Source organism: Hipposideros armiger, unplaced genomic scaffold, assembly GCF_001890085.2.
Source record: "Hipposideros armiger isolate ML-2016 unplaced genomic scaffold, ASM189008v1 scaffold_805, whole genome shotgun sequence".
NCBI classification, from domain to species: Eukaryota; Metazoa; Chordata; class Mammalia; order Chiroptera; family Hipposideridae; genus Hipposideros; species Hipposideros armiger.
In genome coordinates, this window is record NW_017732155.1 from 348,372 (window position 1) to 373,314 (window position 24,943).

Below are 24,943 nucleotides of genomic sequence, written 5' to 3' on the forward strand. Positions count from 1 at the left end.
ACTGCAAGCTCAGGCTACTTCACATAACAGACCCAAACAGCAGGAGCTTCAACGTGGAAGGTGCAAGGCCTCCCGGGGCCTTGCTCAGAAGACACAAAATATCGCTTCTACTGCATTCAGCTGGGCAAAGCAAGTCATGAGGACCAAGTCGCATTCTAAAAGAGGAAAAATAGAGTCCATCTCTTGATAGGAGAGGCACAAAACCATATTGCACAGGACATGCACACAGGGATTGAAGGAATCATTGTACCTACCTTGGTGATCTGCCATAAATAGTAATTAATACCTATGTTGGTAGGTTGGCTGGAAAGGACCTCAGAGGAAAATTCCTCATTAGAAGGGAGAAGACCAAACTGGTAATCAAGCCACACCACTCCAACAAGTTAATTCTTTTAGGAAAAATAGTTTGGTACTATGTATGGCTGAAACTTAAAGCTTTCTGGATTTAGTAAAGTGTCTAAATCTGGGGGGGGGGGATGATTCACCATCTTTAATAGGTGTTAATATGCCTACAGTCTTGGAAGACTGAGCATTTGGTGGTCCTCGGTACCATGTGGGAATCTGAATGAGCAAGATTGCTATCACCATGCTGATAGCAAAATCCACTGTGCAGGTTATGCATTCATCTCTGTTGTCATTTGGCAGAGATATATTTTATAAAATGGCACAGTGAACTAATCCCACATTCTAGTTCTTTCTCTCTTCATCCAGTTGGACTGAGTGACTCCTTCCCTACCACTAATCCTGGTTCTTGGAAATTTCAGCAGGATGGAGCTCTTGTGTGGAAGATTTTGGACTTCTCTTTAAGAGAGAATGAATAAGAAAGAAACTAATTGCTGACATTTATTAAGTGTTTACCAAAATTAGGCACTCTCATAGATTCCTTAGAGATATTATTTCATTCAGTCTTCTGAAAAGTCCAGAGAAGTAGGTAGAGCAGTGTGGTCACCTCTTACTCATATGTGCATATGAATATAATAAATACATGCATATTTAATTATGTGGGACCACCACATTTCCCATTCTACCAAATTACTGTATTGCACATGAAAATAGGATTGAGACTCAATTCAAGAGAAGTCCATGCCCTGTAGACTCATCCTTGTCTTATAAACTGCACACTGGGCGCCCCTGATCTCACTGCTGTATACCTGACCAGCCTCAGCCCGCATATTCCCTGAAGGTGAAGCATTGTACTTACTGCAAAGATGGGTGCATCCCTCCATATTGCAGGCTCATGCCCTTGCCAACTGACACAGTTCTGGATGGAGCACTGAGGTGGAGGAAACTGAGGGATCTGGTTTGACTGGGACTGTCTGGATATCCATGCCTTTGTGACACCATCAGTTGCTCCATGCATCCTGTAGTACCAACATACACCTGATTTGATCCTATTGCTTGTAGAGTTACTATGTTTTCTCATGCTGTCCTCTCAAATCTAAGCCAACCTGTTCATTTGGGGGCCAGAGTATGCTATGTAATGTGGAAGAATGTTGGCTATACCAACACTCAAGACACAGAGGTTGCTGTGGATTTGTTTGAAAGAAGACATATTGAGATCACAGTGTCTATGCAAAAAGCATATATTTTATTGTTGATATAAGGAATGTGAAAAGTGATTCTGATGTACTTGCCTCTTTTTGAGGTGAATCCCTCCTATGAAATACTATGCTCCTACTGTACTTTTATTATCAATGGGAAAATGGAGGCAGTGAAAAGTTAACTCACTTTGCTAAAGTCAACTAACTCATGAGGGTGATGGGAGGATTTGAACACATGCAGAGTCTGACTCAAGAGCCTGACTATCAGAGATGATATTTTTGGAGATAAAATGATGATGGATCAAATATTGGCCAGAGCATGAGGAGAGTGAGTTGTCAAGATAGATATGCCAGGGTAACTTCTCCAAGATGGAAGGGGACAAGTTTGGGAGGAGAGTGATTTTCTTTCACACATACTGAGTTTGAGATGCCTTTAATACATTCAAGGAGGCATCAGGAACTCAGAAGTCAACACCAGTGAAGTTGTCTTACAAAAACCACAATTGTCACATATTTGAATGCCAAAGAAAAATTTGGAATGATTTAATAATATCTCTGAATTAACCAGAGTCAATCATCTACTTTCTGGTTAAGTGCTTAATTTATTTAGCCTTTGAGTTGAAGAATTCATAGACTTAAACATGATCACTTGTGTCATTTGGTAATTTTTCAAAGGAGGTTCAGTTAGGGAAGAGTCTGAAACTGCTATGTAAATCCTATTAGTGTGAGGTCTGTGCTGTAATTGGAATGTTTTTATTTTAGTGGAATTTCTCTGTAACTGGTGTATCATATTTCTGACATACACAGACTTTCCTCCAGACTCTCACAATCTCTTGCAAGCTACCCAGTGACCCATGTTGAATTAGCAAGTGACAGGAAATCCCTTTAAAGACTCAGGACTCTTGAGTGCTTTTCCCTGACAAGAAGCTATCTAAAACACAAAACAAAACAAAAAACCTGAAAGTGTCTCGTGTATGAATACTTTTACATCCTTTATATTGAAATATTTGAGATATCAGGGTCCAATTTGGGAATTATATAAGGAAAAGTAATCAGAAAACAGATTTGGGAGTTTAAGATGATTTGGGGAGGGCCAAGAAAGGATCATATCAATGCTTCGTCTTCCTAAACCTTTTAGCTTCTTTCACCAGTGCTTTTTCAATCTTGATTTTAAGTAAAAGAACCAGGCAAAAAGTATGAAAGACTCCATTGCAAACAAATAAACCACAAACACAAAAATGAAAACAACCCCTTCACAAAAGAGACACAAAACTGTAAATATATTTATATATAATCACACACACAGACACACACACAGACACAGACACACACACACACACACACACACACACACACACAAAGCCATGCTAATCTTTTCATTAACGTCCCTGTAAAGTTGCTGATTCCTGATAAACTCCTTGTACCCCAAACTCCATCTTAGCATTTGCTTCAAAATAGCCCGCCCGTGACAGTATCATATGCTGAAGCTCAATGTATGAAACCAATCACTGGAAAGCTTTCAATGCTAGAAAACGCTGCCATGGCTAAGTCAGGGAATGGAGCCTCTGTCCTCCCCAGTGAACTATGCCAGCCAGGCACAGAGTTTAAAAACCCTTTCTCCACTCCAATCCCCTCATTGGTAAGTGGAATCAGAGGCCTAGAGGGTGTTGGTGACCCACCATCACCCTAGCATTTGGACAGGGTCTGAGCTCATGATCTTTATTTCATTTTGGTACTTTAAGGCTGCTCCAGGGTCAGTCACATGCCATCTCTCAAATTCAGTCCAATTTTAAATTAAAAATGATATAAAATTATGGTTATAAAAACATTTTAAAATTCGCAATAAATATTTTGATTTATTTCCCAATTTCCACTTCTCAAAGTCACACCCGCTTCAGTTTCCAATATAGCCCTCTTTAATAGATTTGTGAAGGGGGTTTTACAAATTAGATGAAAGCAGACTAGCTCTGTCAGAGAACAAGGCTTAGTCTGGTTAAGTAATCTCTCTTGCAACTTAATAAAACCCTTTATGACGGGTCTCAACAAAAATGAAATTCTTTTTGCATTTGTGAGTGACCAACAGGTCTTTCAGAGGAGCACATATCCTTGATTAAAGGATTTAAGCCATGCTATGAGATAAATCCAGGGTGGCTGAGGTTGAAAACTCAAGTGCTGTGGCTCAGCGTGATTTAGGGCTTAAAATATTCTGGCCCAAAGCAAGTTATATATGGCTTGTCCAATGCAGTGGTTCTCAGCTGGGGGTAATTTTGCCTCCCAGGGGACCTTGGCAATGTCTGGAGATATTTTTGGTTGTCACTCTGGTGCATAGAACCCAGGGATGCTGTTAAACATTTTACCATACATAGGAAAGACCCCACAACACAGAATCATCTGACCAGAAAGTGTCAATTGTGTGGCTAAGAAACTCTGGTCTTATGTCATTGCCCTGTTGACTTAATGGACCCAGCAAATGACACTAGAAGGAGGTCTATGGGCCAGGAACTCCAAAAGTGAGTGTTGCTGTCATGAGTGGGTTCCTCTGACAGAGGCTCTAAAGAACATCTTGACACACTGCACTTGATTGCTTAGATCTTAATGCCCCTCACAGGCTGAGCTCACCTAGGCTAATTAGCTGAAACTCTTGCATATGTAGGTGGGTGTTCTGAGAGCACAATGGGGGAGAGGATGATGCCATGAGGAAATGAGGCTTGTCAAATTAGTTGTAATTAAAAATAGCTTAGATGTCTGTCCCCCATTGAGATCAAAATGCTGTTTGAAGTTGAAATGTTACTTAAAAAGGGGATCTGATATATAAACATGGCAGCAAATGGACTACTTTATGCTTTCCAGAAAGATTAAAACTGAGCCTTAATTTTTTTTAATTGCCTTAGTTTCATTCAGACTTGGTATGTTTCATTAGATGCCTTACATATTGTTCCGCATTTTGTTAGCTGGAAAGAACATTCCATGTTGGCAATCTGAGAAATGATACTGACCCCATTTCCACTTTCTCCCTCAAATCTGATATGCTCAACAAAACACAAAGGTATTGTTAGCAAACCATTCACACCCAGGCCACTCTATGTTGTGTATCCTCAGAGTCTTCTGGAATATTGGAATAACTGTTGTGATGTTAGAGGTGAGAAGGGAGGGATGAAATCACAAAAAAACATCCTCTAACTCAGAAAGTGGTAAACACACACACACACACACACACACACACACACACACACGCACACAAACTGCTCAAAGCAATGAATGATGTGTGAACTAAATTTTGAAAGTTAAGTTAATGAGGTAGAACAAGAAAGGGAGGTGGTGTGAACAAGGAAGAATGGACACACCTCAGCATGTAGAAAAATCCTATGAGACAGGCATTTCAACAAAAAATTCCAAATATATTTTTATTTGGGCTAGTTTTCAAACTCAGGTTCAAGGAGAAACTCCTATAGTCTTAATATTGCTCTTGGCTCCTATCAAAATAAGCCATGTGCCTTCACCTTTTAATTTTCCGGGGAATTTTCTGTTAATACTAAAGGATCTTTTGCTTTGTCTGCTGACTTTTTTTTTTTTTTGTATCAGGGTAAAATTAGTTTGAACAATATTCAGGAGGTTTCAAATGAATAGAAGCTAAAATTCATTTCTGAGTTAAAGCTAAATATTCTTATCTGTTAACAAATTTTTTTTTGCATTAAATGACAAATTTAATTCTATGACAATTGACAATTTTATGTTATTAAGTCTTCCTATTTAACAACATGGTAATTTCCCCCTATTTATATATATCTTCTCGTGTGTCTTTGTATAAGTTTTATATTTTTCTTTATATTATTACACCACATAAAACAAAGAACAAAATTTATATGATCATTTCAATAGATGCAGAAAAAGCATTTGACAAGATACAATATCCATTTATTATTTAAAACACTAATACAATGAGTATAGAAGGAAAGTACCTCAGCATAATAAACGACACATATGACAAACCCTCGGCTATTGTTATACTTAATGGTAAAAAATTGAAAGCTTTTCCTCTAAGATCCGGAACAGCATAAGGATGCCCCTTCTCACCACTGTTATTCAACACATTTTTTAAAAATATATTCAAGTTTAATCTTCTGAAGTGAACTCAGAGAAAAATACTTCTTTAGTTGAGCTAAGGAACCAGTCACTACATCACATTCTAACAGAAGACCTTCTCCTTATTAAGGAGCCACCTAGGAGCTGTTTATTTGTGTCCCTCACAGTCGCCCAGCTGTTAACTTCCATTTGTGGTCTTAGTGCTAATTGCATAATGTCCCTGATTCATCCTGCTGGTAGATTTGATCACCACATTACCTGGAGGGCAAGCTTTAATTAGAGAAATTTCTGAACAAATTGTCTAAAAGAGCTTGTTGAGCATGATTAAATGCAAGAAGGCAAGAAGGTCCCCCTCCCCACTTAAAAAAAAAAAAAGCCTTTACTTTATACTAAAACTTTACAGATAAAAAGCAACATCAGTTCTAATTAAGGCCTATAAAAAGAGCAGCAACATTACCCATGAAAACCAATTGGATTTTGTTGTTTGCAGCTGAAAAATATGTGACTCAACGCTGCATTTATTCAACAGCTTTTGGCATTTCTACTTCGCCTCTGTCAGAACTAACAAGGTGAAACAGAACTGATTGAAAAAGGATAAACTGTGAAAAGATGATACACTGATGTGTAAATGCTAATTCAACTGTGGCTTATGAGAACAGATTAGAATCATATGCATTCTCACCTTCGCATCTCCAGGCACTTGAAAAAGCTAACATTAAATGAAACCTTCCATATTGTTAATAAGTAGCAAGATACCATATGAATTAATATGTAATCATCTCACATTCAACTGAAGTGCAAATACAATAAATACCATAATAGGATCAACAAACTTAGAGAATCCAAAAAGCAATTAAGGTCAACTTCATTGTTTAGATGGAATATTTTGGCTTAATGTCAATGTCATAACAAAGTGCAATAAAATGAATTTGACTAGGAGAGTTTAGAAATCTCAGTCATTTATCAGCCTCTGTGAAAAGTGTATTATTCTTAATCATCAGCCATTTTTTTTGATGCCTTGTTATGCTGGATCTGTTAGAAAATACATTAGGTTTAGAAATTGTATTCCCTGTTTGAATACACAAGCAGGACATAGTAAAGTGTGATTGATTATCTGATTCTTTTGAGTAAACCTTAGAATAGGATTTTTTTTTTGTATCCTTGTCACCAACTTTCTTAGTGAATATTAACACTGGCTGCACATTAAAATTACTTTTTTACAATGTCAATGCTTCAACCCGGACCAACTAAATCTGATTACCTAGAGATTTGCTGTAGACATAGGAATTTTTGAAAGGCATTCCTTATACATTTGATGCACAATAAGGGTTGAAAAACCACCACAATATATAATCATTGACTTAGTCGTACTTCAAAGAGCAGTCTTCAATCAGAACTCTGGATTGAGAGCTAAAGGACCAAGGTTACCATCCCACTTTGGCCATTATTTTATGAACAGACCCCGAGCAAATCACTTAGCTTCTCCTGGATACAATGATGAGGAATATTTTATGTTCTGATGTAAGCAAAGGAATTAAATTAATTTTAATGTCATCATACATTCATTACCTCTAGTGTACAGTGCCAAAAAAAGTAGAATATCCATTTTTCATGCTCTCCGGTGTCTCTTGTCATTAGTATGGTATCTATTTTGAAATGATTTCAGTAAGCAAAGCAAATCCCAACTCCTGGGGTAGGGAGGGAGGGGTTTGGGGGTGGGTGTTCCAGGCACTGACTGCACCTGATGGGAAGCTCAAACATATTCAGTGTAGCCTCTGCCTTTACAAGTTAGTGGCTTCCTCCCCTGTCCATCATGGAAACATAATGGGTATCAGTGATGTTGCAGTTTGTTCCATGCACAGGGGTGTAAAAGGACAATCGGGTTTAGAATAAACTGGACATGAATGAAAATAAGCCCATGAATAAATTCCTGTTCATAATCTAGACACCTATTGACTCACTCAGAGACTTGTGGTTTGATGAATTCAATGACTCATTCATTCCTTCAATACTCCACTGATTCATTTTTTAAAAACATATGTATTTATTTGCTAGGCAACAGGTTCAACACTAGACTTGCAGACCTGCAGTGTCAGATGTCCCCAGTGGGGCGGAGCCCCAGCTGCCCACTGTGCTAACCACTCATTAATTCCACATTGCTTTTATTGGTTTCATTTCTTTGCTTTTCAGATTCCCCCAGGCCAATGGACATCATTTTCAGGTCCTTAGGAGTAAGCATTGGAAAAAAGAAGCTATCCTTCCTCTGGGGTTGCTCGTAAAATAGGATAGTCACGCTAAGCAGCAATGAGCCATCATGTCACCAGGAAAAAGAGCCTCTTGAAATGGCGTCAATAACGAGGAGAGTCACATGATAGAAAAAGTAAGACTGACTCCATAGTATATTCATTGAGCCCCTGGGTCCAGCTGTACCTACAGCTGTAATGTGTGCTTTTCGTTTACATGAGCCAATACATTCCCTTGTTTGGCTTAAATAAGTTGATGTATCCTTTGGAAATAAAAGAGTCATGACATATGCTACTCTAATATCTTGTCCCTAAAAACGTTACATCTTTACCATTCCCTGCTTCTTACTGAAATTCATTCATTCATTCATTCATTCATTCATTCATCAGGTCTAACAAGACATACGTTTAATAAAAAGATACTGACTTTCTGTACTACTCACCTGTATAATATAGCAGGTATCTTAAGATATATTATTTAGCTTAGGCTGCCATAGCAAAATACACTGGGTGACAAACAGTAGAAAATCATTTCTCAGTTCTGGAAGCTGAGAAGTTCAACATCAAAGCACCAGGCCATTCAGTTTCTGGAGAGAGCTCTCTTCCTGGCTTGCAGAAAGCTGCTTTCTCACTCTTTCTTTTCCTCTTCTTATAAGGCCACTAATCCCATCATGAGCACACCCTCCCACCCCATGACCTAATCAAACCCTAATCCCTTCCCAAAAGCAACTATTTCCAAATACCACTACAGTGGGGATCAACACATGAACATTCAGTTCATAATAGATATGTAGATAATATTAAACATAGGATGGATTTTTTAAAACTCAATTTTGAAATTTCTGTGTCTGAGCATCATGTGATTATGCTTTTTTTTTTTAACATTTTGCCCTCTCCTCATAAAAAGACAAACAGTTTGAGAAACTATCTTACCTAAAAGAAATTTTTAAAAAATGTGCAATTTTTTTATATATTTAAATAGCTTATCTAATACTGCAGGGAGTTTTGTTTATTAATCTCACACATCTCCTTGCTTGGTCTTTTTTTTTTTTGGTCTTTTTATGGATAAGCAAAAGAGATTTTTGGATTTTTTTTAATTTTGCCTTTTGTAGATTAATAACATAGATGTAATTATAAAAGGTATATAATTTCATGGTTTTTTATCTTACATTATATCATAAGGATTTTTTTATTATTTCATGATCTCGTCTTGGTAATTATTTTAAAATTTTAAACTTGGTTAACATGTCACTGAATTGGTATACCAGAGGTTATATCCTTAAGTTATTTTTGGATTTTTTTACAATAACAAATGACACTGTGTAGAACAAAACTTTAGTATTTGGTTTTATCCTGAAGGATTGTAATTTTACTAATCAAAATATCATTCACCTGTTTAAAAGAGACAGTTATTTTAAAATGGTAATTTATAGTGCAGCCAAAAATGTATGTTGTTCTTTATATCATCATACATTTATCAGTTCTGACAATTTTAAGATTTTCTTTTATTTTTAAACAATACATATTCAAAATTAATGATGAAAAAAGCATAGAAAAGTATAAAAAACTAAATAGAAATTGTCAATAATTTCACTACCTATGCATTCTCTTCTAAATGCTTATTGTAAATTTGGTTTTATGATCTTAGTGTTAAGAACTCTTTTCATTAAAATAATTATTTTAAAATTTATATTTAAATTACAACATTAAATTTTGTAATTATGACCAATACCAAAATAAAAACACTTTTTAATGGTAGAGGCTATTTCTAATTCTCTCTCACAAATGTTGCAATGAGAATTTTTTTTTTAAATTGCAGAAAAAGGACAGTTTATTAGAAGAAAAAATACATTTCAAAAAAATGGAAGTGGGCCCAAACAGTACAGAATGGCTCGAGGGCCATTATTAGAAAAGAAAGTACACTCCAAAGAGTTTGGAGCTGGCAGAGCAAAGGAAACTCAAAAAACTGCAATAAGAATTTTTTATGTATATTTTAGCAACATAATTTGGTTATTTTTTGAAAATGATTTTTTTGGGATTCAATTGCTATATATTTGAGTTCTAAATAATGCTATTGATACATTAATCAATTAGAAATTGTCAGTCAGGAAATCTTTACTTAGTATTCTTTTTGTTTTATGACAGTCACAACCAACTCAACAGCTGGTAAAAGATAGAAAAAACACTAGTCACTGTTAAATAGCACACATATGTACACACACATTAAAATGACTTTCTAGAAAGCCTTACATTAGTGCTTTTTTATTTCTGTTTTAAGCACCAAAAATACATGAACATATGAACACAGCAAAAAACATGAAAAAATAAACAACAGTAGTTATCAAAACAAAGCATGTCATATGTGCCTAATTATTTATCTAATAATTTGATTTAGTGGTCATATTAGAACAAATCATGAAATTTTAGAGCATTTGGAAGAATTTCACACACAAATTGACGAAAATATTTCATATGACAAGATGTCAAATCAAATTATGTTGAAATCGTTTCTCATTAATCAAAACAGAGTCACTTTCATAACTAACTAAGCCATTAACTAGGTGTTTCATTGCATAATGATCATGCCCTTTTATTATTTCAAATTAATTCTTTGCAAACAGAAACTGTATGCAAACAATTCCAGGTCGTACTTAAAAAGCCCGAAAAAGACATCCAGGATTAATGAGAGAATCAGTTGAGACGTTTTTAGGTGCAAGTGACAAACACAGTTCACATTTCAGGTAAGCGAGAGCCCTGGGAATGCTGCCAAACGCAGGCCCTCCTGCATCTGATGTCATTGGGACCTCTTTTCTCTCTCAGTGTCTCTCTCTGCGTCTCGCTCTCCCTCTGTGCTCTTATTTCCTTGGCGTACGCTTCATTCTTTGGCATTTGCCCCTCCCCCCCCCCAATGATGGTGGAAGACTCTATTCTTTTTGCTGTGCATGGAAATGTAATATCTCAAGCACATAGCTATTGGCCATTCTGTGCTCACATGGTCCTTAGTATTCACTATTGCAGCAAGAAAGAAACATAGAGCCTTTTTAGCCATAGTTCTAGCAAGTGATGACTCTGGTTGGCCCAACTAGGATGCACCAAGCCCTATCTCAACTTCTGTGACCTCTTATTGACTGTATTTAGTCATCTATTCTCAATATCCCACAGGAAATGAAGTAAAGGAACACATAGTGGAGAGGCGATCCCTCAGAATATAGATGGAGATATGGTTTTGAAAAGAAAAGAAAAGAAAAGAAAAACCTCTTTCCAACAGAAATGGGAAAGAATGCAAGAAAGGCAAAAAGCACACATCCCTACACAGGTGATTGAATAAAAAGGTGTTTATATAGCTGATGTTGGCATGATCACTATATGATCTTCATTGCCAAAGAGTGAGTTAATATTTGTATTATTTTTAAAGTAATTGTTTTTAAAACGGTATCTGCTTTTACTTGTATGATATATTATATAATTAGCCTTTCACGAAAATAACATTTTAGTCAGAGGAGACTGGAGGGTATGCACCTGCTTAAGAAACGCATTGGAAACTTGGTGAATGTTTCAGGCCCCAGGTGCCGGTTAGTAGAAAACCATATAATTGACAGGCTCTTGTGGGGGGTGAACTGTGGGTGCAGTGGCCCCTAAAGAGGCACAAAGAAGTCCAAAGCAGTCAGGCTCAAGAGATCAACATTAAGTAGGTCATTATTGCCTGACTGCTGAGTATAGATGACAGTTCCTTTGGAGAAAACAAAAGGCTTGAAAAAATAGAAGTGAAAAATAGCTTAATGAATCTGATTGGTTCTGTTTCTCTGGAGAGCAGTGACTAAGATACTTCAGTGGAATTAAGAACAGTTTCAAGGAAAGAAAAGAATGGCATGCAATATATATATTCGTATTTATGGAATTTATTTAACTACTATCCTGGGAGTGAAAACCCAAATTCAGCTAATGCTAATCACTCAAAAACTCATGAGAAAGCACCCAGACAATGAAAGAGAATATAAAAGAAATTGAAGAATAGTCTAAAATTGAGAATTTTCAAAAAGAAATATGGAACCAAGTCTGTGTGAGGAATCTCACATTGGGCTTGGGTTGAGAGATGGGCAAAATCATGAAGGGAAGATAGGAGGGAATAAAGAACAGCCATTAGGGTGAGGCTGGAGTGGCATTTAGGATTTGGGCAGGTAGGAAACAGAGGCAATGGCCCCAGAAGCAATACTGTGAGGGGAAGAGTGGATGTGGTGGGAAGAGCTGATGGGCAGCGGGCTAGAGTTAGGCAGCTTGTCTTTGAACCTGGGCCAGCCTGCCCTTCCCTCATTTTCAAGGGCTGGGACCCTTTGGAGGCACTCCGTGCTCCAAAATTATTTTTTTAACTTGCCCTTTTCTTTCATAATTTACCTGCTTTTTGTCTATCCCATTCATTTAGGGTCCTACTTTCTACTAAAATCGTAAAATTGTAAATAGAGTCTAAGAAATCATAGGTGCCTTTCCATTGGGACCTTTATGGATCGCCTTGGATGATTTCTTCTTGATGTCAGCAGTCATTTATTGAGTATCCGCTAAATGCTAGGCACCTGCTCAGCAGCGTGGGCGAGATGAGAAAGACAGAACTTGGGTATCTAAGGAGTTCTATGCATGACTATTTAGCATGCAGCCACAACACAACGCAAGAAAGGCTCATTTTGTCGTAGCAACAGTGCTTTTGTAGCAATCAGAAGGGAAGTGACACATTCTGCCTGGGAGAATCAGAGAAGGCTTCATGGAGGAGCTGACATTTGTTAGGAAGACCCTGGTTAGGGGAAAGGATATATTACCTAGAGAGGAAACATAAGCAAAGCAGAGGAGGAAGTGATTGGCATTCAGGGGACATGACAGATGACATTACCTGTGGGTGGGACAGGCCTGGAAGGCCAGTGGAGGAGCCATTGGGGCAACTTTTCAATGGCCCCACCACGGACACAGAAGATGAAACACTGGCCCTTTAAAATACTTAGAATAGTTTTTCCTACAAGAACTCCATGTAGAATTGGGGCCAGCAAACTTTCTGTGAAGTTTTAGGCTTTTAGTGCCCATAGGTCCCTGTCACAACGCCTGCCATCAGACTGTGAAATCAGCCACAGACAATATGTAAATGAATGGGCATCTGTGTTCCAGTAAAACTTCCTCTGCAAAAACAATCAGCCAGCCCACAGGCCATCAGCTTGCTGACCCACGAATGATGTTAAGGCAATACTTAGCTTAGAAACTTCTGCATGGGAGAGTGAGGAAATGGTCCAACATTGCAGAGCCGTGGTTCAGGCCACAAGGCGTCATGTCAACCTGCCTGTTTGTTGTGCCCAGAGGCTCAAGCCTTCTAATGTCTTCTCATATAATTTTTCATCAATATTTAAAGGGATGTTTAATTGGCTCAGCTTACTAATTTTTAAAGCCCAACTTTACATACATTTTTAGCTAACCTTTGACAGCAATAAGGAGTTTCAAGACCCTCTCTCAGATTTTTCTTTTCTGTCTCACCACGCCCTGTGGCAAACCTAGAAAACACTTTCCAATAGAAAGTCATTTTTTCTTATAAGATACCCCAGGTTCGCGTTTTATTTAGCTGATGTCTTTCCTTCCTTCCTTCCTTCCTTCCTTCCTTCCTTCCTTCCTACCTTTTTTTCTTTTTCCTGAAAATTTTTACAGAATGACAAGAAGAGAAAAACAGAACTTTCTGGGAAAGACGACATAAGCAGCTTGCATGGTAGAGATCAACACAGTTTTCCCTAGAGCTTCCTGGGTAAAGCCCAGAAATGCTGATAAGTGGCTTTGCTTGTTGGAAAGAGATTCAGGTTGTGTCTATACAATGCTATCACAACTGGAAACACTGCCCTGATTCTCTTTTTTCCACATACTCAAATAACCACTTTGACACATTTTCCCACTCCATTGACCTTTGTTACAAGTTGTAAAGATGCAACCTGAAGCACCTTTGAGACCCTTAGTTTTTGATCCATTGCTTTTGTCCAAACAATAGCAAACAATTTAACTAAGGGCTTTATTTATTCCACTTGTCCCATGTGACTTTCCACTTTTGTTTAGATGTTACAATGTTTTCTACAGGTCTCTTTCTCCTTCTTCCAACTGCTACCCCACCCAACATAGTCTCTGTTTAGATTCAGAGGTGGCATTCTTTGGGTTAGCAACACAAATTCTTTTATATTCCGCTTAATTTTGGTGTTGTTGATTTGCTAATTTTTCCAAGTGCAAAAAGACAGCAGTTAAGCCTAACTTCTAGAATTGCTATAAACAAACCGGTTTTCTTAATAATTTAGAAACTACTGTCTGATTAATGTGTAAAAGTGATTTTGAGACAATGATGGTCATGCTGAACTTTATAGATTTAAAGAATCTACCTAAAGATTTTAGCTACATACAAAAGAATATAATTGGAAGTTTCTGAAGCATAATTGACACATTATTTAACTTTTCCATGGAAGGGTTGATTCTTATCTGTGAACTTCTTTAAATGTTACATTATTAAAAATTAATAAACTATAGACATATGGCCAACCAGAGCAGCATTTTCCCTAGCTATTGCATAAGAAAGAAAAAGTTTTCCTAAAACACATTTGCCTTTTACACTGGTCCCTTTATCAACAAGAAATAATCAATCTCCCTCCTTGTATAATAGTACCATTTTGGAGGTTAATGGAAGAGCTAGTAGCCTCATTCAAGGTCATCATTTTAGAGTGCCCTCTGGATGTCTCTATTCATCTTGCTTTCCGTTGCGTTCCCTTTTGTGCTTAAGACATAATCCATCTTGGCATTTCTATTTTAATAATTTGTTTATGGTTTCCATACTCTTTAAATGGTGAGCTTTTTAAAAGCCAGGGTCATTATTATTAATTTTGGGACTTTTGTTGCCTAGAACTGTACCTGGCAACCAGCAGGCAATTAATTCCCGAATGCACACAGATCTACTACAATGCATTGGTCAAAGTATTGTGTAACGTTTTCCAGTCTTCTGGGCCAGGTATTAAAATTTGGTCCTTTATTTGGTTAAAGTGTATCTTTGCCTTTAGGATACAGATATATAAGTGGGAGAAGATACTTCTGTGATGGAAATGGTACTCTGTAGTTGTCATGTCATTTGAGAGGCTAGGCTGTCTTAGCTTTATTAACTGTCTGTGCAGATGAGAAGCCCTTCAAATATTGATTCTCTCCACTGCATGTTGCCACTAGAGAGCTAGATTGAAGGGTTTTGTAACCAGCCCGCCACTGACTTGATTCCCAGACAATCAAGTAATTGTGAGTTGACTTGTACAGAATTGAGCTTTCAAAATGGGAAAAATGCAATTCACACTAGTACTGTGTATTTTGCCAACAGATTTAGAGCAGCTAGTGAGTAGAGAGTATAACTTGGTTGTTCAGAGCATAGGATCAGACAGCCTGAGTTCTGAACTCAAATTCCACATCTCTCTCTTACTGTGTGCCCACTTAGTACAGTCATCTAAAGTGGCTTGGTAAAATGAATGAATACCTAGATGATATGATGCTGTAAAGATTCCATGGGATGAGAACAAGAAGACAGACAAGCTCTTTCTCATCAGGAAGACTAAGTCCTAGTGATCCTGTAGCATTAATACATGTAAAGACTGAGGACAGTTCCCAACACACAGTAACTATTAATAGCATTGCTGCTATTAGTGGAAATGATTAGATCATCCTGCCCCTCCCACACCATGGATTATAGGTCACTCTTCCATCACTGGTACCTCCAGAGAGTCAATAGAAATCTGCACTGTTAGAGCTTTGTTTTGTTATTCTGAAAAGGATGTGGCCAGAGGCTGCAAACATCCAGGGTTTCAGGCCAAGGGGAGGTTGAAATGCCAGGAAATATTGGAAATATCAACTCCCATCCTTTAAACGTACTGACAGTGTTTTCCCTAGCTACACTATTTTTATTCAGTCTACACTTCTCCATCGGCAGACCCTCAGCAACCACAACTGGGAGGGCCCTGCCTAGCTTCTGGTAGGAACAGAGTGTTCCCTCACCACAAATTGGAGAAAGCTGGTGGGCAAAGGTGTAGCATTGCATTTTCCTGGACCATGGCCTTGCCTCATTTGGCCAAGAGGTTCAGTTTGCGTTTTTGAGGATTATGGGAAGCAATGCTTAACTTTATAACCTTGATTCATATCCTTCCTCTTAACGGCTCTAGCCGGACAACTGACATTTGTAGTGCCCGATTGAAAAGAGGCTTTATTTGACCTGGATATGAAGTTAGCCTTCCAATCCTTTCCTAGTCTCCAGACAATTAAATGCTTAGGATTTGTACTTTACAAGATAAAGTAAGTGAGATAGCATTTTACTGGAAAACATTCGATAGCCTAATAAAAAAAAATACCTTGAATACCATTTTCTGATTTTTGCAGAGGGACAAAGTTTTATTTTGGTCTTTTAGGATTTTCTGGTAGAGCTGGAATCATCTTAGATTCAATTTTGGAAACAACATATCCAGGAATAAAATAATGCAATGTAGAATAACTCAACTTGATAAATAGGTTAATTGCAATAATGCTTGGTATATAGATATTTTTCCACCAAGACTTTTGAAATTTACAAAAGCTTATATTATTTATGTTTGTCACTGAAAGAATTTAAGGGGATTATTAATATTCCAAAGCAAGTACTGATTTCCTCTGAGGAAAGTTAATTTGGTGGCTATGAAATAAACATTGGCTTTGGAACTGGGCAAACTGTTTAAATTCTGGCTTTTTCACTTACTTGCTAGGTGACTTTAGCTAAATGGTTTAATCTTGAGTTTTCTTATCTGAAAAATTAGAATAACGATGACTCATACTTGAGTAGTACAATAAGGTGTTCCACAAAGACAATGAAGAACAAAAATATTAGAGGGTCTGTAGACTCTATCTGAGGACTTTGAAAAAAGACCAAAAACCTGGGCTCCCAGCTCCAGAGATTCTGATATAATTGGTCTTGAGTGGGGCTGGGATGTCAGTGTTCTTTTGTTTTTGTTTTTGTTTTGTTTTGTTTTGTTTTTTAAATTCACACAGATGCAGTCCCTATCCTTTATGGAGTGGGCATCTTAGTAACAGATATAGAGGATATATGTAATAAATTAAATTGAATATGAGTTTTGGAGTCAGTAAGCTATGACTTACTGTGTGTTCTTGGTTAATAACTTAATTTCCCTAGTCTTGATTCCCTCGTGTATAAAGTACACATTAAAATTAATTTATTTAACTTTAACACAGTGATTTAGGACCGCTGTGTAGTACATGTCTCCAAAATAGAATCATTCCCTATAATTTAAAAAGTGTTGTTGCTTATAATTTTGCCTCACAAAGATGCTATGGCTCTGATTGTTTGGGCCACAAGTATCTAATCACCCATCTGTAGTATTTACTTTAAAGATGAATAATATAACAGCTCTCAAAGGTTAAGAAAAACCACATCTCTGTCTCATCAGTGTTGGGGCCAGTTATAGCCTCCTTTCCCATGCCAACTCATTACTAGTGTTACTGCCTGTACGTCTCTCTATAAAATATATCCATCAGTCATAGCATTTTAGGTGTTCAGAATTGATCTATACTTCAGTGTAAAAATTCAGCTTAAGCAGCATCTTTTTATGATTTTGTTTTCAATTTCCATCTTGCACATTTTAGAGTTTCATCTTATATCTTGGTTTATGTAAGGATGTGTAAAAAAAAAATAGTAAACATGGAGGAAAGAAAGCCTGACAAATGCCTTTACCATATCAATTTTAATTCAAGTTCTATTTTATTTCAGCCTAATACTTATAAACTTAGGATCCCCTCATAGGCCCTTGGTTCTTAATTAAAGCCTCTACCACATTGCCTAGAGGGAAAGTTTACTTTTCCATGTTTTTCTCCTTTTATACAGAGTTCCAGAACATTAAGATTACAGCTCTTGGCCTAAGACGTTAACCTTATATAGTCAGAGGGTGATTTTCACCATATCAAATCTGGAATTTATCATTTTTGGCAGTCTCCAATTGCAAATGAAGTTTCCCGGAATATTGTGAAAGAAAGAAAGACGTTGGCGTATAAAAGGCTCCTGATTTATAGTACAAGACCTTGATTTTAAAATAATCTTGTGGGACAGTTTGGCTTAATTCTAATTTTTCTCTTGATTTTATATCTTAATGTAGTTAAAATAAACGCTTTAATTTGAGCAATAAATTAAAAATTAGGGACATGTCTATTCTGTATAACGGCGTAATTAAGGGTACAATTCTTCAGTTCTTTTCCTTATTTCAGCTTCTTTGATTTTGACCCAAATCAGAACACATGTACAAATACTAAAGGGAGGCTTTTTATCTTGGAAATATAACATGTGATTATGAAATATGAAGTCTATTCCCAGAGTTATACATAAAATTCAGAATTGCAACTCACCATCAAGTGAGCTAAGAAACAGACCCCAACCCATCTCAGACATCACACTCTGCCGACCTTAATTTCATGACAGTAGAAATTGGGATTCACCAGGTGGGAGTTGACTTATTATTTCACCCAGAGTCCCTACCTTTCTTTTCTTTTCTCCTAGATGAAACCTTTCCTAAATTACCTGTGGCTTGAGGAATGCTCTTCCTTAAATACCATAGTCATCATGTAACTACCATCCTGCTCAATCTCATTAATTCTAGAATGAAGTGAGCACGCTCTGCCATCTGGTCCTAGGCCATCCATCCAGCCTCAGCTTTTCACTCATGTGATTTTTCCACTGGAGCCCGGCTTAGCTATTCACAATGTCTTCAATGTACATCATGCATTCACATCCTGGGCCTTTGCATACATCTTTCCCTATGTTTGGAAGGTCCCTCCTCTGTCTCCCTACCTAAGTAGTGCAGCCAAAATGCCCACTCTTCCAAGCAGCCTTTTCTGATCATGAACTGCTATCATTTTTCTTGTCCTTTTAATTAATTTTTGTTGTCTGATTAGTCTATCCTGTTATACATTTTCTTGCATCCTCTTCGTTTCTCTTCAGTTGCATTGAAAAGTACTTGGGAATATACCTAGATTGCTTTTTCACCTAAACTTACAAAAACAAAACAAAACAAAGAACAAACACCAAACCTTTATTTTTAAACAAATATTTATCAAGCACTTATTATGTGTCAGGTGCTCTTCTAGACACTGGGGATGCATCAAAGAACAAAGTATGCCCATTCACAAAAATGTAAGAATTGCTGCTTTCTGAGGGCTGGCCGAGTGGCTCAGTTGGTTAAGAGCTCGCTCAAGAGTGTGAGCTCTGAGCAACAGGGTCTCCAGTTTGATTCCCAGCCCGAGCTGAGCTGCCGCTGAGCTGCCAACAGGTGGCAGGATGGCTCAGCTAAAGACAAAACAAAACAAAACACAAAATATTGCTGCTTTCTTTTCATAATTTGCTGAGTCTTATAAAAACAATAGGTTTAGCTAAGTTCTTATAGTCAAGTAATTATGATGACACCCTATGAAGTATTCAGTTCGTTATTGGTGAACCTTATCAGTTTGACTTATGATTCAATACCCCTGGAGGAAAGGGGAGAAATAAAACTGATAATTACCAAACAAAAGCACAATACCATAATTTTCCTTCTTTTTTTTTTTTTTAAGCTGAGCCATCCTGCCACGGGTTGGCAGCTCAGCGACTGCTCAGCTTGGGCCGGGAATCGAATCGCTGTTGTTCAGAGCTCAAACTCTTGAGCAAGTTCTTAACCAACTGAGCCACTTGGCTGGCCCTACAATAATTTTCATTTAAACTTCACAATCAATCTTGAAAAGTATGTAGACTCTCAGAGCATACATTTTCGTGAAGGGAAAAGATAGATGCATTAGAGGGTAGGTGACCTAACAGAAAAGTCTTGGTCTGCCTATAATATTTAAAGTACTTTCTTATTCACAGATAAATGACATCTATGTCTTCTGAAGCCAGTTCTAGCTGTCAGGAATATCTGGTATGAGGAAAGGATTTTGACACAAATGACACTCTTAAAAAAATTATCTTTTCAATCAGTTGACCGCATTCTTGGTTGAACATTGGTATGTTGTTTTCCAACAATTTTTCAATCCTCCAATATCAACTGGGAATCTTACAATTCAATTCAATTCTGAAACTAACAACCGGGAGGCAGAGCAAACCCCAGGTGAAGGATTTAGTCCCAGAAGACTGCTATTACTTCAGGTGCCAGCCACAGATGGGGTCCCCAGGCTACCTGAACTTCTGTCTGGAGGACTACAACTCTGGAGTTCCCACAGCATAATACCCCACACCCACGCCAGGTTTGATAATTCATTAGAATAACTCACAGAACTCAAGACAGTTCTACACTAATAATTACAGTTTCATTATAAAGGATACAACTCTGGAACTGCCAATTGTTAGAAATGTATAGGGCAAGGTGTGTGTATGTTTTGGAGAGGGGGGCAGGGAGAGTTTCTAGGTCTTCTCCTGGCACCCCACCCTCCCACCATGTTATTGTGTTCACCAACCTGGAAGCCCTCCAAACTTCTTCATTTAAGTTTCTATTTAAGATCCATGATGTCAGCATGCTTGCTTAAATCATTGGTCATTAGTATTGTAATTGAAATCAATCTCTAGAGTCTCTGCCCTTCCCAAGGTCAGGGTTGAAAGTTCCAAACTTCTAATCATCAGGTGGTTGGTTTCTCTGGCAACCAACCCCCATCCTGAAGGTATCTAGAGCCCACCAAAAGTTATCTCATTAGCCTAATCTCAGGTATGGTCAAAAGGAGCTCATTATGAATGTGAAAAGAAAACCAAAAAAAAAAGACTTATCACTTAGGAAATTCCAAGGTCATTAAGAGCTTTGAGACAAGGAGTGGGGACAAAGACCAAATATATATTTTTTCATTCTACTACCATTGGAAATACCCAAGGAACTTTTAAACCAATGCCTGGGCTAGTGCTAAAGGTTTTGATTTAATTGGACTAGAGTGGAGTGAGCCCCGTTATGGGCACTTTTTAAAAGACCTCCAGATAACTCTGATGTGCAGCTCACACATCCTCTTTAAATAAGAGGAGAGTGGGAGTGTTAAATAATTGATAGACAGTCAATCATCAAATGTTTGTTGAACTGTGGTCCATTGACTATGCTAGATGTTGAGGAGACAATAGTCCAGTAAAAAAGGCAGAAATTACATACATATTGAGAGTATGATGGAGCTGAGAAGGTGAGGAACAGAGTGTTGTGAGAGCATATAGCAAGTGGCCCTGGCATAATGAGGTGAGGGGTCAGGCCAGGGAAGGCTTCTTTGAAAAGGCACTGATGGGAAGTCTAAAAGAATGAATAAGAGTTAGTCAGTCAAAGAAAGGTGAGGTTATTTTTCTTGGCATTTCCTTCTCAAAGTGAAGTCCATGGAACAGGAGTTGTTAAAAATACAGAATGTCAGGCCCACTGAATCAGAGTTAACATTTTACTAATGCCCCCAGGTGAGTCTTTTGCACAATCAACTTTGACAAGTATAGCTCTTGGTAACTTCCCAAAAGGAACTGTTTATAAATTCCTCCATGAAATCCCCAAGGCAGTTTTGCTTCCTGTCCTTGAGAGAACTGATCGTACAAATATTCCTGTGATTCCATAAGCTACCATAAGAACCTTTCAATAAAATAATTTTTGTTTAAACTAGTAAGATTCACATTCTATTGTCTCCAAGAAAAGTGCCCTAAGCACTAAACAGAGTTTCCATTCTCAAAATGCTAGGAAAAATGACCAGAACCTAAATTATGTATTACATTTTCAATTCAGTATTTAATAATATATTTCTAACATTTCAAACCGGATCTGAAATATTGTTCCTATTGTTCATTATTGAATGCATATATAGGTTAAAGCCAGTTCGTTTTGACTGATGCTAAGAATGTTGGGCTTCTGATTGGCTAAATGAATTCTATTTCTCAATTGTATATATTTAGTTTATGAAAACTGTGTTAGTTTCCTATTGTTGTATAATGGAATACCCCAAAAGTAATAGCTTAAGTAAACAGTAAACACTTATTATCTCACAGTTTTGGTGGGCCAAGAATGCAGGAGTGGCTTAGTTGGGTCATGTTGAGCCAGGGTAGCTCCTGAGGTTGTAGTCAAGATATTGACGAGGGCATTGCAGTCGCTGGAAGCCTCACCTGGGGTTGAAAGACCTGATTCCAAGAAGACTCAGCCCCATGGCTGACATGTTGGCTGTTAGCAGGAGGCCTTAGCTACCCATCACATGGACCTCTCTGTAGGTGTAGTGAATATCCTCATGCCATGGGAGCTGGCTTCTTCTGCAGAAAGTGATCTATGAGATCAAGGCAGAAGCCACAACATCTTTCATGAGCTAGCATCAGAAGTCACACGCATCGATACTTTCTGCTATATCCTCTTAATTACCAGGTCGGCCCTATTCAATGGAGACTTATAAGGGTGTGAATACCAGAGGGGAGATTCATAGAGCTTACATGTGGGGGAGTGAGCATAGATCATGTAAGACATTGAGGGTCATTGAGACTTACTGGGATCACTCTGATTGCTGTGCTGAGAATATACTGAAGGCAACCAAAGGTAAAAGCAGTATGTCTCGCTTACTTTTGTAGCAATCCAGGTAAAAGGTGATTATGGTTGGTCCAGGGTGGTAGCAGTGGTGTGGTGAGATGTGGTAGAATTGTCACAGAAAGAATAGGATACCCATTTTAAGAGAGATAACTTAAAAAAAATAATTATAGTGATGTTTAAGGGAGTAAATTACAAGCATTAAGTACCATAGCGGTGATGGAGTAGATGGCATCCGATAGGATAATCAGTATGCCTCTAAGGTTGCTGTTTGATGGTTCTGGAAAATACCCAAGCGCACTACTTACAAAAAGAAACTGATTTTTTTTTAAAGGAATTTTTACGTCCTTACTGAGTTACTGGCAAGAAGTTCAGAAATATAAAGATTTTTAAAAGAAAAGGGTACTAGGAGGTTTAGAAGAATGTTCTTTAAAAAAATATGCTAACTGATGATCAAAGAAAAGCTTGGCAAATTCTCCTGGCAGGCAAATAAAAAGGAAAAAAAGATCAAAGAATAGATTTGTTAAAGAAGGTAAACGTATTCCTAGAATTTTCAACTAGCTATTTATAGACACATATTCAAATGTCAAAGCCAAAATTAAAATGGATATCAATATTTTCCCTCTTGAACACAAACAGACACAATTTATGGACCCAAAGAATGTATACCAAGTTAGCACACAATCCCAGGGCAATGAGAGAGTCTATGCCTTGTTTTGGAGTCTCTAGCATGAGCATGGTCAAACTAAATATCTGTAGACCCTTCCAAAATGGTCATTCATTTTACAAATATTTGAATGCCTACTGTGAACCAAATGCTAATAAATTATTCCAAAAACTTTTTAAGTGCTTTTTCTTTTTCAACATGTGCAAACAATAAGTCTAAAATGGGATAACATTTTAAATTTAGTAATCTAGACCTGGAAAGAATCACAAAAATAATTTAATCCATCTTCCTTGCCCCACAACCATTGGCTATGAAATAAAGGGGACACATAGACGTGATGCAATTTGCTTAATGTCACATAACTAGTTAGTTTCAATGTGAGTATTGAAAAGGAGAGGACCTCACTATTTATGCCTTTATCTCATAATCACAGTCACTTTCAGAAATTCTTTTTTTTTTTTTGTTTTCCACTAAACCATTGAAATGCATGTGTTTCCTATTTGGATTCACACTGGAGTCTATTCATAGTTCTGTGAGGACAGGTGAAAGGAAAATATAAGATATTTCCCTCACCTGCTATGGAAATGTAAATCCAAGGCCACCCCATCTTTGTAGTGCAAGGGGGGAGCTCATAGAATCACATACAGATAAGTGGGTTTCATTCACACGTGCACCCTGAATGCCTCACAGTACCTAGTGCATACAAAACACTCAAGACAACGTTGCTAAATAAATGAGTAGATTTCTCCCCCTCACTGTCTACTGAACCTAGAAACCTAGCAAACAATAAATCAGGTGGATTAAACAGGAGTTGTGGCTTTCAGTGCCTCCTGGATGATGTCTACCTCAACCCTGGTAGAGGTAGAGGCTCTTAAACACAGAAGACCTCAGTGATGGAAACTGACTCTACCTTAGCCTAGGCTAAAACACAGGTAAAGGAAAAGGTAAAGAATACATGGTGAGATTCTCCTCCAGATACAAGAGGAGAAGAAAGTGATGTGAGTGCTGATGAGAAGAAATACATGAAATACCGCAGGAAGAAAACTCATCCACAAGTAACAGTTTCTTTGAACACTGCCTGCAGTGTGCCTTCCTCCTACTGCACATGAGACACACACGTCTTTTTAGGCCAGTGCCTTTGGAAATCCTGATTCTTATGACATTTTACCTATAAAACCATACCCCTGATCCTTAAAGTAGATATAAGACCCGAAACCATCAATTTCAAGAAAGAGAAAAGGAAGTAGTGTAAGTGTGGCCCCTTAATGAGAACATGTATAGACATTTTGTTTTCCCCTGTAGGTACACAACGGCAATTTCATCTTTCACTGAAACTTGGAAAATAGTGAGTTGTAAGACTAGGAAATCCCTTCACTGGAGCAGTGACTTTAAAGTGTGATAGAAAAGGGCTTCATTCCATAGCTGCATGCATGTATTGCCAGAATATGGCTGACCACTAAAGTGTTTAGCAATTATGTTTGTCCTTCTGTCCAATCCGAACAATAATAATTTGCAGGCAACCAAGTGACTGTAATGGAGTCCTTTATAAAGATGAAATATTTAAGAGTCAAAGTCACATTTTATGTGTGGTGCAAGCTCAGCTCACTTTTGATCAAAAGGGAAGAGGCTGCAATCATGAAGGAAATATTGCCAACTTGAATCTCTTGAACACACACGAGGGCATGTGCAGAAATGTATACACAAATGTGTGTGCACAGAAGTCAACTACTTATCCCTCGTCACTTGCCTCTTCTTTGCCTGGATCTAGCACTAAGATGAGTGAGGGAGGCACTTGCTTTGGGTACCAAGTTTAAGGGGAGACCAAAAACTCATTAATTAACATAAATATCAGTATGCTGTTCTGAG